At 44.3% G+C, this 17,383-nt stretch overlaps 1 long non-coding RNA gene across 1 annotated transcript in view; it reads right to left on the bottom strand.

Annotated features, from left to right (window-relative positions):
- LOC149468041 (uncharacterized) overlaps positions 1–17,383 on the bottom strand; it is a 1,444,035-nt gene that overhangs the window by 1,371,094 nt on the left and 55,558 nt on the right. The window lies entirely within an intron of this gene.

Here is a 17,383-nt window from a genome sequence, read left to right on the forward strand (position 1 = left end):
ATTGCACAGGGAGAACGTAGCTCAACCCTGACAATTGCACAGGGAGAACGTAGCTCAACCCTGACAATTGCACAGGGAGAACGTAGCTCAACCCTGACAATTGCACAGGGAGAACGTAGCTCAACCCTGACAATTGCACAGGGAGAACGTAGCTCAACCCTGACAATTGCACAGGGAGAACGTAGCTCAACCCTGACAATTGCACAGGGAGAACGTAGCTCAACCCTGACAATTGCACAGGGAGAACGTAGCTCAACCCTGACAATTGCACAGGGAGAACGTAGGTCACCCTGACAATTGCACAGGGAGAACGTAGGTCAACCTGACAATTGCAGAGGGAGAACGTAGGTCACCCTGACAATTGCACAGGGAGAACGTAGGTCACCCTGACAATTGCACAGGGAGAACGTAGGTCACCCTGACAATTGCACAGGGAGAACGTAGCTCAACCCTGACAATTGCACAGGGAGAACGTAGGTCACCCTGACAATTGCACAGGGAGAACGTAGGTCAACCTGACAATTGCAGAGGGAGAACGTAGGTCACCCTGACAATTGCACAGGGAGAACGTAGGTCACCCTGACAATTGCACAGGGAGAACGTAGGTCACCCTGACAATTGCACAGGGAGAACGTAGGTCACCCTGACAATTGCGCAGGGAGAACGTAGGTCTCCCTGTGCAATCATCAGAGCTCTGCGAGAGCCACGCACTGTGCTCAGTTTACAAAACAATCGACTTTCACACACATGGACAGCAGAATGGAGTGCCACTGGTTATACAAGGAAAGCTGCACTCCCCCTGTATAATTTGCAGGACTGGGGTGTCAGTCTGCAGGACATGGCTGGGTGATGGGTAGGCTCCTGCTCCAGCTGTGCCCCACTGCAGTACAGCATCTAAGGATGTTCAATAGGGTTGAGGCAGGGGCGGACTGACAAGTCATGGGGCCCCCGGGCAATAGGGGATCATGGGACCCCTGTGCCCTTGCCCACACTCAAAGCACACCCAAAAAAGCCTATAAAAGGTACCAGGGGCATTTCATGGGGCCCCTATGTCCTTGCCCACACACAAAGCACACCCAAAAAAGCCTATAAAAGGTAACAGGGGCATTTCATGGGGCCCCCTACTGACCCCGGGCCCTCGGGCACTGCCCGAGTGCTCGAATGGTCAGTCCACCCCTGGGTTGAGGTTAGTGCCACTCAAATCCCTCCACCCCAAACTCAAAAAAACATATTTAATTCATGCTGAGACAGAAAGAAGTCCCCAAAACTTTTACCACAAGGTAGAAAGCACACAGAATTAACAGCACTTTTTATTGGGAAAACCTAATTCTATCATTTGGATAGGGGTCCTCATGCAGGACATGGCTGGGTGATGGGTAGGCTCCTGCTCCAGCTGTTCCCCACTGCAGTACAGCATCTAAGGATGTTCAATAGGGTTGAGGCAGGGGCGGACTGACAACTCATGGGGCCACGGGCAATAAGGGATCATGGGGCCCCTGTGTCCTTGCCCACACTCAAAGCACACCCAAAAAAGCCTATAAAGGTACCAGTACCACTCAAATCCCTCCACCCCAAACTCAAAAAAACATTTAATTCATGCTGAGACAGAAAGAGGTCCCCAAAAGTTTTACCACAAGGTAGAAAGCACACAGAATTAACAGCACTTTTTATTGGGAAAACCTAATTCTATCATTTGGATAGGGGTCCTCATACTTTTGTTTATATCGTTGGTGAGATGGTCAGTTGTCCACAAACGTTTGACCATGTAGTATAATTGACTTAATAATATAAATGAAAAAAAAAGATCCATAAACTGCTTTATTTTGTAAGTGAAGTGGTGCTCACATGCGGCACGGGGTTGGGATCATTACTTTTGCTTTGAGTAGGCTTGATGTTTAACATTACTGCAAAATTAAAAACGAGCTCTATATTCAATGATTATAACTGCTTTGCATGCAATTAATCATAATGAAATTACCATAACTTGCATACAGATTGTGTGAAGAGATAACTCACTCATGGCTAATAGTGAGAAGAGTCCTTGAGGACCAAAATTATTCCATAGGTTGCTGCAAAGCCTTAGAGAAAATGCTGTTTTATTTTTGTCACCAACTGAAGGAGGGTTTATTTATTATTCAGAGTTACTTCTGCAGTCCTATATTTTCTTTAAATCCATATATTGAGGGATATAAATGAAAATACACAGATAAAGAGGTGATCAATCTGGGAAAGGGGGGGGGTGTTATGAACCATGGCTAACTGGAGGTAGGTTTATGGGGTTTTTAGGGTGACCCTATCCTTTGCCCATGCAGAGCAACGTAAAAGGGTCAATTAATTCTAAATCCTAGCAGTCCCAAACAGGGGCGGACTGGCAACTCATGGGGCCCCCGGGCAATAGGGGATCATGGGATGAGATGTCACACAAGTGACCCCCAATAGGGACACAGGAAAAATGTAAAAGTAGTTCTAAGAAGGGGCGGACTGACAACTCATGGGGCCCCTGGGCAATAGGGGATCATGGGAACCCTGTGTCCTTGCCCAAACTCAAAAAAGCCTATGAAAAAGGTACCAGGGGCATCTCATGGGGCCCCCTACTGACCCCGGGCCCTCGGGCAGTGCCCGAGTTTCCAAATGGTCAGTCCGCCCCTGCACGAAGCTTTCACTGGTTCCTCCTCTAATCTCATGTCTAAACTTTCTCCTGATGTGGCGTGTTGGACTCATGGAGGAACCAGTGGTAGCTGCAGAGGACAACAGAGATAAACACGCCTAGAAGTATTGGTTCCTCAGCAGACTTCAGAAGACCAGTCCTAGTGATAAGAGTGCAATTCATTAGTGGCACTGGGAAAGGTATCTACTGACTTCTTTTACGGGTAAGAAGGACTAAAACAAAATTGCACCAGAAACGACTATACTTGTCGGGCCCTCGGGCAGTGCCCGAGTTTCCAAATGGTCAGTCTGTCCCTGGTCCCAAAATAATTACACTAGCCTAACAAAGGATCTGTTGATCCTATTTTCTAAAGCAGCCTTTTTCAACCAGGGTGCGGTCCTCTGGTTTCTTCATTGGTGCCTTGGTGAAATACCTAAAAATTGCTCCAAAATGCCCAAAAATGGTTAACGAGCTGGTGGGTGGATCAAGCCTGCCTTTCTGTTATGCAATAGGGGAGATTTACTAAATCTGGTGCACTCAGAATCTGCCGCAGCTGTGCATGTTAGCCAATCAGCTTCTAACTTCAGCTTGTTCAATTAAGCTTTGACAAAAAAAACTGGAAGCTGATCCGTTTCTATGCAGAACTCCCCCAGTTTTTGCACTCTCCAGTTTTAGTAAATAACCCCTAAAGCCTTTCATTGTGCAGCATTTCAACCTTGGGCACCAGCTGCCGGCGTCATCCTAACAACTGATGACGTCATAGGTTGATCAGGAGAACATTGGGAGCCCCTCTCAGTCAGCACTGGGGTCACATTAGTTGAATGAGCGATAAAAATGAGAGATGCTAAAATGCTAGTCAGTACCAGTGTGCAAAGGTATGTTGCTTAGCAAAAATAAATCACCTCTAATGTTGGGTGTCCTAGATGTGTAGTTGCAACTGCATTATTTAAAACAACTATTTAATTTCTTTTTTACATTTTAGAATGCGATGCCTTGAGATTGTTCTCAATTTTAAAGGGTGCATTGACTGGAAAAAAGGTTGAGAAACACGGAACACTGCTCTGGTTTCCAAACTGTGGCCCTTTGCTTGACTTTATGCTCCCACGGATACAGTGCACTATTCTTTTTTCTTTTATTTCTGACAGGGAATTATTCTTTCCACTGACACTAATGATGAGGTGTTGTTCCTTCCCCTGATACCAACAACGGGGCACTATTCCTCCTTCTAATACCAATGATGGGGCACTATTCCTCCTTCTAATACCAATGATGGGGCACTATTCCTCCCATTAATACCAATGATGGGGCACTATTCCTCCTTCTAATACCAATGTTGGGGCACTATTCCTCCCACTAATACCAATGATGGGGCACTATTCCTCCTTCTAATACCAATGATGGGGCACTATTCCTCCCACTAATACCAATGATGGGGCACTATTCCTCCCACTGATACCAATGATGGGGCACTATTCCTCCTTCTAATACCAATGATGGGGCACTATTCCTCCTTCTAATACCAATGATGGGGCACTATTCCTCCTTCTAATACCAATGTTGGGGCACTATTCCTCCCACTGATACCAATGATGGGGCACTATTCCTCCCACTGATACCAATGATGGGGCACTATTCCTCCTTCTAATACCAATGATGGGGCACTATTCCTCCTTCTAATACCAATGATGGGGCACTGTTCCTTCTTCTAATACAAATGATGGGGCACTATTCCTCCTTCTAATACCAATGATGGGGCACTATTCCTCCTTCTAATACCAATGATGGGGCACTATTCCTCCCACTGATACCAATGATGGGGCACTATTCCTCCCACTGATACCAATGATGGGGCACTATTACTCCTTCTAATACCAATGATGGGGCACTGTTCCTTCTTCTAATACAAATGATGGGGCACTATTCCTCCTTCTAATACCAATGATGGGGCACTATTCCTCCTTCTAATACAAATGATGGGGCACTATTCCTCCTTCTAATACCAATGATGGGTCCCTTCTCTTTTTTTTGGGTAGACCTTGTTGTGGTCTACCCAGCTACAGCCGTCTTGGCTCTCTGTGGGTCTTTTGGTCAATCACTGTGAAAGTGGGGGTCCTCCAGGGCAGATTTTCTTTAAAAACATGTACTCTACTGTGACAATGAATGTAAGTGATATTTGATCTTTTGTTCTTTAGCCTTTCACATATGTTTCCTTTACAAATGTTCTTATACTTTTATATTTTTCTGTCTATCTATCAAGGCACTTTACCACTCTCTCCTGATGAAGACTATTGGATAGTTGAAATGCGTTGGGAACTTTGTGGTGCATTGAAATCTTGTGTGATATACAATAATGCTCCTATGCATAATATTGTGGAAGATGTAAAACGTTTGTACGTATAGAGAACAGAGCTTGCTATCTCTTTTATATATTGTATACTAGAATTTTGATTTTATATTTCTATTCCTTTTGGTTGTTACTTTTTTGGCTGATATAAAGTCCCAGGAGAGATTTATACTCTTGCTTGTATGATAGTGCACTGTTTACTCCTATTGACGCCAGATCATTTTGTACTCTCATTGGCCACAATCTGGCCCTCTCAAGGTTTGAAGAACAGTAAACTGGCCTTTTCTTTATAAAGTTTTGAGACCCTTGTTCTATATAGAGAATTATTAAGGGTCTCTGTCAACAGACTTTGGGAAACACATCTGAAATCAGTTAAAATTCACTGACCGGAGCATTTGACCTGCAGTTGACCTCCTTATGACCTGCTTCAAGCAGGTTTTGCAGCGAACATAAGACTCTCGACAAGGGCCTTAGCACAGAGTAATACCTTAGCCCACACCAGTTGGTGGTCCCATCCTCATCTCTAATGGTGGAATGTGGTCCCGCACTGTGTGCAATTGTGAGAGTAGCGGTGATGAGGCCATTTGGAGATTGGCAAGAAGAGAGTCTTTGGGTGAAAAGTCATCACAACCAAAACCAGTGGGAAGGAGTAAGGCCAGTATTACTTCGGGTTATGTCATCCTCTAGAAAAATTAGCAATAGATCCTTTATCAGCTGGGGAAAGAGGGGGCATGAATAAGTTCCTAAGTGCTTAGAGTTAGGCTTAAAGTAGGCAAACAAAATCCTTCAGTACTAACTTTCTCCAGTAATGCGATGTTTGTGAGCTTTCTTTGTGGTTCAGAATCTTCAACCACCTTGACTTCATTGCCCGGGATAATGTGCCCTAGCACAGGAATTCAGTTATCCTGACACTGAGGCATGTCGTGAATGCAGGGGCGGACTGACAACTCATAGGGCCCCTGGGCAATAGGGGATCATGGAGCCCCTGTGTCCTTGCCCAAACTCAAAAAAGCCTATGAAAAAGGTACCAAGGGCATCTCATGGGGCCCCCTACTGACCCCGGGCCCTCGGGAAGTGCCCGAGTTTCCAAATGGTCAGTTCGCCCCTGCGTGAATGTATAAGAAGCCTTTATTGCAGAGGAGACATAATGGGCTAGATTTACTAAAGGCATGTAGGTTCACTTTGCAAGGGAAGTTACAACATGCAGCGGAATTTTCCCCAGAGCTTAGTGAATGTGGCAATGTTCCACTTTACCAAGAATACCCAATCATGTTCAAGGAAATTTTTTTAGAAAACAGCAATTTTGCTTGTGCTTGATTGGATGATGCAAGTCAGGAGAGCTTCACCTCATCCACTAAGCTCTGGGGGAAATTCCCTTGTAACGTGCAACTTCCTTTGCAAAGTGAACTTTATATTTGCCTTTAGTAAATCAACCCCATTATATCTCTCCTGTGATAAGTATCCTTTCTATTTGCAAATGTTCAAATTGCTAAGGAAGTTCCACTTTAAGCCTCTCCCCCCCACAACCCAAGTAGCATGTAACCACCGTTCCTTATGCAGGGCATAGATGGGTCGCAAATCGGCCAATTTTCGCACCGTTAGTGGGTTAATTGGTCGGCCTTTTTTCTGGATTTTGGCACATTTTTTTGATCGGCAAAGTTGCAAAAAAATCGGGCGATTTTGCTGATCGGTTGATTTTCGCGGCAATGATGGGCAAATCGGACGATCTTTTTACCGATAATCTGCACATGAGCCGTGACCTGCAAGAAAAAGAAGCAGAAAGAAGAAGAAGAAAAAGAAGAAGAAGAAAAAGAAAAAAAAGAAAAAGAAGAAGAAGAAAAAGAAAAAGAAGAAGAATTCCAGTCCGTTATTATATTTGACATGAAAAATATTGCGGTTGCAACAATGTATCTATTTGTATCCGAATAAAAACATCTGTATCCGAAATGGATACAAATAGATACATTGTTGCAACCGCAATACTTTTTCATGTCAAATATAATAGCGGGGCTCTCTGCAAGGGACAGAAGTAATTAAATGCCTGCCGTAGACGGGAAGAAAACCGGCCGATTTTTTTTACCGTTGGTGGTAACGTCGGCCTATTGAACTACCGATTTTTCATTTTTTTTTATTAAAAAAAAGTCCGGTTTTCGACCCATCTATGGCCTGCATTACTCCCTTGGCTATCTATTCTGCCACTATTTAGAGCCTCTAGGAGGTTTTTTTTATCACTGTTTGTGTCATTCTGTTACAATACCATTGCCCTTGTTTCTTGTGCTGGTGTCATAGGGATAAAACGGGAGGGAAAATGTCTTCAGTGGGGTCACAGGCAGCAATAAAACCCAACCTTTGCCCACTTTATTCAAAACTAACAAAAAACCTTTCATCTGGATTTGGGCTGTAAATTTTTATCAGTGCTACTTTGTAGTTTGGAACATGCAACAAGATCTTTATTACGGCTGTAATATATTCATATCAATGGGACAATGCAGAAATTGTATGCTTGAAACCCACCCTTGCTGGACATTCATAAATAAAATCCTGTTAAGTAGAACACATGGGGAATAAACGATGCTTGCCAAAGTATAAATACAGTTCAGCTTTATCAAAAAAGATCTTTGTGTGAGTGAAGAGTAGTAACACTTTAATTATGTCCTACATAGAATCCACTCTACATTTATAGTTGATGTAACTCCAAATACTAAATGATAAATATGCGCTTTAAAATGTGAATGTGAGTTCCAATATTTTTAAATCTGCAGTTTCCATAGAATTAAACTCTGGTGATCCTTGTTCAGGCACTTCCTATTATAGCTGGACAATGCGGTCTCTAAATTATGCACTGTGTTGTCACCCTCTCACATGGGCTTCCAATGAAGACTACAGTTGACCGGTTCAACCTATATTATGCAGGCATGGTGCACTGTTGCCACCATCAGGCAACATGGTGGGTGAAATTCCATGTAGCAAACAATGGAGACAGGAAGTGCAGGAGCTCAGCAGTGCTGAGATGTAGAAAAAGACGGAAAAAAAAAGAAATTAAAAACAAACAAAAAAAAAAATTTTATTGTTTATAATTTACAGTGCTTTAGCAAAAAAAGATGTCATTCAATTAGGATTTATTTTTACCTTAATGCTGAAATCCACATACAAATACTCCTTATAAAACATTCTACATTTATATTTAAATATATCCAATACCCAGGGGCAGGCTGACAACTCATGGGGCCCCCGGACAATAGGGGATCATAGAGCCCGTGTCCTTGCCCAAACTCAAAAAAGCCTATGAAAAAGGTACCAGGGGCATCTCATGGGGCCCCCTACTGACCCCAGGCCCTCGGGCAGTGCCCCAGTTTCCAAACGGTCAGTCCGCCCCTGGTGATATGTAATCACCATTGGGTTTTCTTTACTTTTTGCTAAACTCAAACCACACCCAAAAAAGCCAATGAAAGGCACCAGGGGCATCTCATGGGGCCCCCTACTGAAGCCGGGCCCTCGGGCAGTGCCCCAGTTTCCAAACGGTCAGTCCGCACCTGGTGATATGTAATCACCTTTGGGTTTTCTTTACTTTTTGCTAAACTCAAACCACACCCAAAAAAGCCAATGAAAGGCACCAGGGGCATCTCATGGGGCCCCCAACTGAAGCCGGGCCCTCGGGCAGTGCCCGAGTTTCCAAACGGTCAGTCCGCCCCTGGTGGTATGTAATCACCACTGGGTTTTCTTTACTTTTTGCTAAACTCAAACCACACCCAAAAAAGCCCATGAAAGGTACCAGGGGCATCTCATGGGGCCCCTACTGACCCCGGGCCCTCGGGCAGTGCCCGAGTTTCAAAACAGTCAGTCTGCCCCTGGTGGTATGTAATCACCATTGGGTTTTCTTTACTTTTTGCTAAACTCAAACCACACCCAAAAAAGCCAATGAAAGGTACCAGGGGCATCTCATGAGGCCCCCTACTGACCCCGGGCCCTCGGGCAGTGCCCCAGTTACAAAACGGTCAGTCTGCCCCTGGTGGTATGTAATCACCACTGGGTTTTGTTTACTTTTTGCTAAACTCAAACCACACCCAAAAAAGCCCATGAAAGGTACCAGGGGCATCTCATGGGGCCCCCTACTGACCCCGGGCTCTCGGGCTATGCCGAGTGCTCAAATGGTCAGTCCGCCCCTGCCCAATACATGATTGTATCTTCATGTTAGTGGTCTTCAATTCTCTGCACAGCAGCAATCAGACCAGAAGAGGCAGGAGCACAGCATATCTCGCTGACTATTATCTGAAAAAAATGGAAGCCTGAAGCTGGCAGGTAAGTATTTGGCCTCGTTAACCTCTGATTCACATCTACGTGGCCATGCGGGCCGCGTTTTGCGCGGGCACGAGAGCCCATTCATTTGAATGGGCTCCCATGCCCGTGATATGCAGGGAAGAAGTCCCTGCACTTCTTTGGAAAACGAAGCCCACGAGGGAACCTCGGTTCCCAGTACGGTTGCGTTTCCCAGTGCGGGCGGCGTGCCGTTAGAACTAATGGCACCCGCCCGCGGGTCTGCATTTCTCTGTGCGGGTGGTGCGGCTGCACGGATTTTCGTGCGGATCCGAAGCGGCACCACCCGCACAGATGTGAACCTAGGGTAAGTATTTGGCTCGTTCGCATTATATGTGTATGAAAACAGTTGGAAACTGACGTGCAGATTTCACTGGCAGACACATCAGTTTCCATGCTCACTGCAATGAGTGTTATACATGTTGATGATTCCTGAGCAGAAAAAATCGGCAATTGATCCTAGTGTTGTTGTGTGAACAGGGCACTTAGAGGACAATTGATTTTTGTGTGCCCTTGCGGAATACGTGCAGAAAAAACTGACATCTCTGTACCACGGTGTGAACAAGACCTTGTGGTTGGGGGAGGTGCAGGGGCAGACTGACAACTCATGGGGCCCCTGGGCAATAGGGGATCATGCGGCCCCTGTGTCCTTGCCCAAACTCAAAAGCCTATGAAAAAGGTACCAGGGGCATCTCATGGGGCCCCCTACTGACCCCGGGTCCTCAATAGGGGATCATGGGGCCCCTGTGTCCTTGCCCAAACTCAAAATAGCCTATGAAAAAGGTACCAGGGGCATCTCATGGGGCCCCCTACTGACCCCCGTGCCCGTGTTTCCAAATGGTCAGTCCGCCCCTGGGGAGGTGAAATACATAGTTGAACTGCATTATTACCACCTCCCAACCACCCCCCCCCTTAAGCTGCAAAAGCAAGTGTACTCATATCAAGGAAAAAAGTGATTAATCTAAATGGGGCTGCACACAGATGTGGTACAGTGGTGCGGGCTTTTAGGGATCAAAACCTAAAGCCTCCTTGCAGCCTGTCAAATGCCCTCTAAAGACTGATCCAGATAAGCATAGTGTAATACGGAAAGGTTTCTTCACAGTAAGAGCTGTGAGAATGTGGAATAGATTCCCTCAAGAGTTCTGGCCAGCTCAGTGGATTGCTTTAAAAAAGGCCTGGATTCTTTCTTAGATACACAGAATATAACTGGTTACTAACCAGGGGCGGACTGACAACTCATGGGGCCCCTGGGCAATAGGGGATCATGGGTCCCCTGTGTACTTGCCCTGTTACTAACATTTATAGGTAAAGTTGATCCAGGGAATATCTCGGGGGATCAGGAAGGAATTTTTTTCCCCTGCAGGAGCAAATTGGATCGTGCTTTGCTGGTTTCTTTTGCCTTCCTCTGGATCAACTGTGGGTAGAGAATTATAACTTTTTTTTTTTTTTTTTTATGAGTGAACTGGATGGACTTTTGTCTTTTTTCAGCCAGACTAACTATGTAACTATGTGAGTGTGGAAATGAGCTCTCAGGCGGCTCTGCACGCCCAGTTAGGTGGTCGGGTGGGGAAGCCCATGTATAGAGTTCACCACATAACTGACATAGAAGAATTAAAACTTCTTCTGGTTTTAGACCCTGACACAAATGTCACGCCCCCCCCCACGACATTTTTGTAATTTTTAGTATGCATATAATTTTTTTCGTGTGATGTGCAGGGTCTCTTTCTGCTCAGAACTGCATTCCCGTAATGATAAATGATTACCGGGGTAGCAAGGTAAAACAGCCAGACTAGGTGGATCGCCTCACATGAAGATTCATTCACCCTGGAAGACCAGTTGCAGGAGAGAGAGGTGAGTATTTGGAGGCTAGCCTGAGAAAAGTATTGCAGTACAAGATTTTTTTTTTATCACAGTTGCTGGGTGGCAAATTTTTGCATTTTTACACTAAAGTGGAGTAATGCAGGCCATAGACGGTTCGTTTATTGGCCGAATTTTCAGTCGAAAAACGAAACATCGGTTGTTCTGTTGCCACCAATGATTACGAAAATTGGCCATTTTTCGTAAATTTTCCAGCATGACCGATAAAAGAAATGAGGTGGAACCGCGAAAATCGGCCGATGACAATGCCCCACTAACGGTGCGAATATCGGCTGATTATTCTGTCGGACTTAAATTCGGCCGATAAATGAACCGACTATGGCCTGCATAACTCTTTTGTTGGATAGGTTTACTCTTTTTTACCTGTCATTAGGACGAGATGTCACACAAGTGCCCCCCAATAGGGACACAGGAAAAATGTAAAAGTAGTTCTAAGCAGGGGCGGACTGACAACTCATGGGGCCCCCGGGCAATAGGGGATCATGGGGCCCCTGTGTCCTTGCCCCAATTCAAAAAAGCCTATGAAAAAGGTACCAGGGGCATCTCATGGGGCCCCCTACTGACCCCGGGCCCTCGGGCAGTGCCCGAGTTTCCAAATGCTCAGTCCGCCCCTGGTTCTAAGCCTTCCTTGCGCTATCCCAACCAAATAAAGCAAGTTTTGAGTGCTATTCCACTTTATGTAGTAAAGTTTTAAGTGCTATCTAGATTCCCAAATGGTTGGGGGAATGGGCTTAGGCATCTCATTATTTGCCTGATAAGATTTCTGCAATTTTAAATGTTTTGTGAATTTAAAAAAAAAAACTGCCCCAACACGTTTTAAGTGGCATAGAATGGAGTAAAATGAGTCCAAGTGGCTGGCACGCTACGTACTTTGGACAGGTTTACTTTTTTCCTGCCATTAGGATAGGAAGTGAGCCAAGTGCCCCCCTATGAGGACATACAGCAAGTAAAATGCAAAAGTATTTCTAAGCCTTCCCTGCTCTATTCCAACCAAATAAAGCAGGTTTTGAGTGCTATTCCACTTTAAAGTAGAATCCTAGCTTAAACCTACCTAGTCTTAACCTCTTCCATACCGGGCAATTTTCCCCCTTCCTGCCCAGGCCATTTTCCAGGTTTCAGCGCTCTCACACTTTGAATGACAATTGCGCGGTCGTACAACATTGTACCCAAACTAAAATGTTATCATTTTCTTCACACAACTAGAGCTTTCTTTTGGTGGTATTTATTCATCGCTGCGGTTTTTATTTTTTGCTATAAAAAAAGACCAAAAATTTTGAAAAAAACACACGTTTTTCTTTGTTTCTGTTATAAAAGTTTGCGAATAAATAATTGTTCTTCATAAATTTAGGCCGAGATGTATTCTGCTACATGTCTTTGGTGAAAATAACCCAAATTAGGATGTATTTTTTAGTTTGTAGGAAAGTTATAGAGTTCACAAACTATGGTATATATGTAAAAATTGATCAATCCTGAAGTATTGACGGCCAATCTAATTTCTTGAGGTCCAAGAATGTCAGAATAGTACAGATATCCCCCAAATGTCAGGACAGTACAGATATCCCCCAAATGTCAGGACAGTACAGATATCCCCCAAATGTCAGGACAGTACAGATATCCCCAAATGTCAGGACGGTACAGATATCCCCAAATGACCCCTTTTTGCAGAGTAGACAGTCCGACGTACTTCATAAGAGGCATGGCGAGTTTTTTGAAGTTGTATTTTTTTTGTCATAAATTTTCAGAAAATTTAAAAAATTTAAAAAATTAGTTTCACTATTTTTTTTTTACATATTGTCACCAGTGCAGTACAGCGTCATTATATAACTGGCATGGCGGTGATCAGGGACACTGACTTGTGACAGTATGAAAAAAAAATACATATATTTTTTTTATTTTTTATTAATTTTTTTTTCAGATTTTTTTTTTCATATTTTACTATGACCAAAGTAGTACAATGTTACCATAGTAACATTGTACTACTTTGGGGAAGTGATCAGTATTTTTTTTTTTTTTTTGCTTATAGCAAAGTATTACTTTGCTATAAGCAAGCATTTACCTGAAAGACATCGATTCATTCAGGTTTTTTTTTTAATTTCTTTTGTGCTTAGCTGTGATTTGGCCACAGCTAATCACATGACATGTGCATGTGATTAGCTGTGACCATTCACAGCTAGACACTAGTATACAATGGATGGTATGAATGAAGCCATCCATTGTATACAACTGTCATGTGACCTGCTGTGATTGGTCACAGCAGGTCACATGGTACCGGCAACAGGGGCCGATACTCAGATCTGTTATCGGCCGTCTCCGAGGTACACGGCCGGTGACAGATCGCGCCGCTGCGCGGCTCTGCAGGAGCGCAATGGCGTCCACCTGGAACGCTGATGACATTTGCCGGCCACCATTCGACCATAGGGCAGGCGGCAAATGGTTAAAAATGGTCCTCCTCCCCCTGCCTAACACCTTTGTAAACACGATGATTCAAAAAGGATGGTGCAAAAGTAAAGATGATTTGTTCATAACGTCATGAACCAAACATAACTGTATAACACGAAAAGACAAACTAACTGTCTACGTTTGACCTCTGCACTACAAATGTTCGATGTAAGCCCTGTTGGTGGCAGGACAGATGTCGACACGGGGCTCCAGTTTTGTCCAGACTCGTGCCAGCATGTCCTTGGATACTGACTCCACTGCTTCTGTGATCCGTCCTTTCAGGTCATTCAGGTCCTGTGGCATGGGGGAACATACATCAAGTCCGTGGTGTATCCACACAGAAAAAAGTCGCAGGGTGTTAGGTCTGGCGATCTCAGAGGCCAGAGCAATGTTAGTGAACTGTTCTTTCCTGCACGGGCTGATCCGATGTTCTGGTAGGGTATCATTCAGGTATTGGTGAACATCCAAGTGGAAATGAAAGACTTGGTTGGGCAGTTGATGATGACATGAACAAGCAAATAAACACACAATATCTTGAGAACTGTTGCCTTTATAATTTTCAACAACTGGCCGTTTCCCATTGCAAAAGTAAAAACTAGTAGCGAAAGTGACAACAAAGGTAAACAGCAAGTATCTGTCCTATCACGAACGGGGCTCACATTGAACATTTGTAGTGCAGAGGTAAAACATGGGCAGGTAATGTGTCATTTCATGTCAATACAGTTGTGTTAGGTTCATTCCATTATGAATAAATCAGATTTACTTTCGCACCATCCTTTTTGAATCACACTGTATACACTCACTGGCCACTTTATTTGGTCTACCTGTTCAATTGCTTGGTAACACAAATTGGCAATCAGCCAATCACATGGCAGCAACTCAAAGCAAGTCCAATCTTTAACTAACTCATGCAGACTCCACCTCCGCAACATCGCCAAAATCTGCACGTTCCTAACCCCAGAAACCACTAAACAGCTCATCCACTCTCTCATCATATCACGACTCGACTACTGCAACTCCCTCCTCACTGGCCTGCCTCGCCGCTGGCTATCCCCGCTTCAGTCCATCCTGAATACGGCAGCCAGACTCATTCACCTTTCCAACCGCTCCATCTCCGCCACCCCCCTCTGCCAATCCCTCCACTGGCTTCCAATTGCGCAACGGATCAAATTCAAAATCCTAACACTGATGTACAAAGCTGTCCACCATACTGCCCCGAACTACATCACTGACCTAATATCCAAGTACCGCCCAGCACGCACACTCCGCTCCTTACAAGACCTCCTTCTCTCTAGTTCCATGGTCTCCTCCTCCCATGCCCACCTCCAGGACTTCTCCAGGGTGTCACCCATCCTCTGGAACTCCCTGCCCCAACCCATCAGATTATCACCTACTCTCCTCTCCTTTAAGCGCACCCTGAAAAACCATTTCTTCAGGGAAGCCTACCCCACCCCCTGCTAACTTGCCGACCTCCTCCACTCTTCCTACCACTCCATCCCCCACAGCTATCTCCTCCTGTGCCACCATCCCCTCCCTCCTAGATTGTAAGCTCGAAAGAGCAGGGCCCTCGAACCCCTCGTGTTTTGCATTGTATTGGTATTGTTCTGTCACATGTTCTGTCCCCCTTTGTAATGTACAGCGCTGAGCAAACTATTGGCGCTTTATAAATACTGTATAATAATAATAATTTAGGCATCTAGAAGCGAGGAAGACGACTTGCTGAAGTTCAAACTTTGACTTTGATCAAGGCATTGCTATTAGTGCCAGACGGGCTGGTCTGAGAACTGCTGATCTAGTGGTATTTTTACACACAACCATCTCTATGGTTTACAGAAAATGGCCCGAAAAAGAGAAAATACCCAGTGAGCAGCAGTTGTGTGGAGGAAAATGCCTTGTTGATGTCAGAGGTCAGAGGAGAATGGGCAGACTGGTTGCTGTGACATTCAGATGGTAGGGTCAGAATCTGGCGGAAACAACATGAAAACATGGATCCATCCTGTCAGAGGACAATGGGCAGAGAGTTCAAGATGACACAAAGGCAACAGTAACTCAATATAGACCAAAAGCTCTGAGGAATGTTTCCAACTCTTTGCTGAATTTATGCCACGAAGAATTAAAGCAGTTCTGAAGGCAAAAAGGAGTCCAACCCGGTACTAGCAAGGGGTACCTAATAAAGTGGTTAGTGAGTGTATATTTACCTATGCTCACCGTGCTCTGGTCCGGTCACCTGATTTGGCTCACCTGTGTCAGCCAGCTGCAGGGGGTAGGAGTCAGCATTGATAATGATTGCATCATGGGAGCCTATGAGCGACATCAGCATTGTCACCATGTATCAGCCATTGTTGAACGTTCAACATTGAACTCTCCATTCCCTTGCAGCTGCCACTGGCTGACACTGGGCATCGCATGACTTAACCTGCCTTGCGGTATTCCCGAGTGTAGCTCGGGGTTAACTTTCAGCACCACAAGCGGTAACCACAAGCTACACTCGGGAATACCCTGCAGCGTTGCTCCGGGATCCCTGTTTCACTTACCTTGTCCTGCGCTCTCGCGATGTCCCCCATGCAGCGTCCCCGGCCATTTCCTCCGGCCGATGCCGGAATCCGTCTTCCGGGTTTCGTTCCCTGCGAGCGTCGGGACTTATGGGGGATGGAACCGGCGGGATATTTAAAAATGTGACATTCACTAAATACACTAAAATCACATAGTATAACATTCCTGTATCAAACCATTTCACATACATTGTGTCCCGAGTGCTTTGTCCGGCGCCCTGCCTGCATTTTTACTGTTCTTTCTGCCTGGAAACTGAGAAACGTCCATGGCGTCCAAAAAGCGTCCCTTTAGGTCAAAAGCGGTTTTAGACCGGCTAGAGAACAGGGATAGTAAATCAGAACCACTTGCAGAATTGAGTGATAATGATTCGTGGGGGAAATTCCTCATCAGACACTGAAAATAATTCTGCGACTTTGCTCAGTGATGTGCGAACTTGGCGCTATATTTCAAATTTCAGTGTTTTTGGTTTGATTACATTATTGAATTAAATTTATTATTATTATATTATTTTTTATGATTATTTATTATATTATAATTTATGATTTTGTATTTCAAATTTTATCATACCCGGGATGTTTATTTTTTTTATTTAAATTTGTATTTGGTTATTATACAAACAATATTAAAATACATTACATCTTCCATGATATACCTTTTTTTTTTCAATTACAATCTCTTCCCACTCCCTCCCTTTCCCTCCCACCTTACCTATAACCTCGTAATCTTTTCCCTATCTGTATCCAATTCTCCTTCTCTTATTGATCCATATAACTTCACCGTAACTTCTAAGCTACCTCCTTTACTCTAATTAATTCTAAGTAAGTTTCCGAAGTTTTAAATTTCATCCAGCAACTCCATATTCTCTTAAACATTCCCACTTCATCCTCTTCTATACATCTCATTTCCTCCATTCTAATAATATTTTCCACTCTTATCTATCCAGTCTACCATCTTTGGAACCTCAACCACTAGCCAAAATTTTGGGATGTTTACTAGACTCTTGTTCGGACAGATTTCAGTGAGTTATTCCTAAAAAATACAGGCCTACAATAAAAAAAATACATATTTCCATGCAAAAAAATGTACCTCTTTGAGCATAGAAATATGGACATAATCAGACCGCTAGGGAGGTTAACCGGAGAAAGCTGAAAATAGATAAGTATATACATCTTTTTCATGCAGGTTATTCAGCATAGGCGTTAGGAGGA

Source organism: Staurois parvus, unplaced genomic scaffold, assembly GCF_062004578.1.
Source record: "Staurois parvus isolate SC_StPar_1 unplaced genomic scaffold, SC_StPar_1.0 ptg000095l, whole genome shotgun sequence".
Taxonomy (NCBI): domain Eukaryota; kingdom Metazoa; phylum Chordata; class Amphibia; order Anura; family Ranidae; genus Staurois; species Staurois parvus.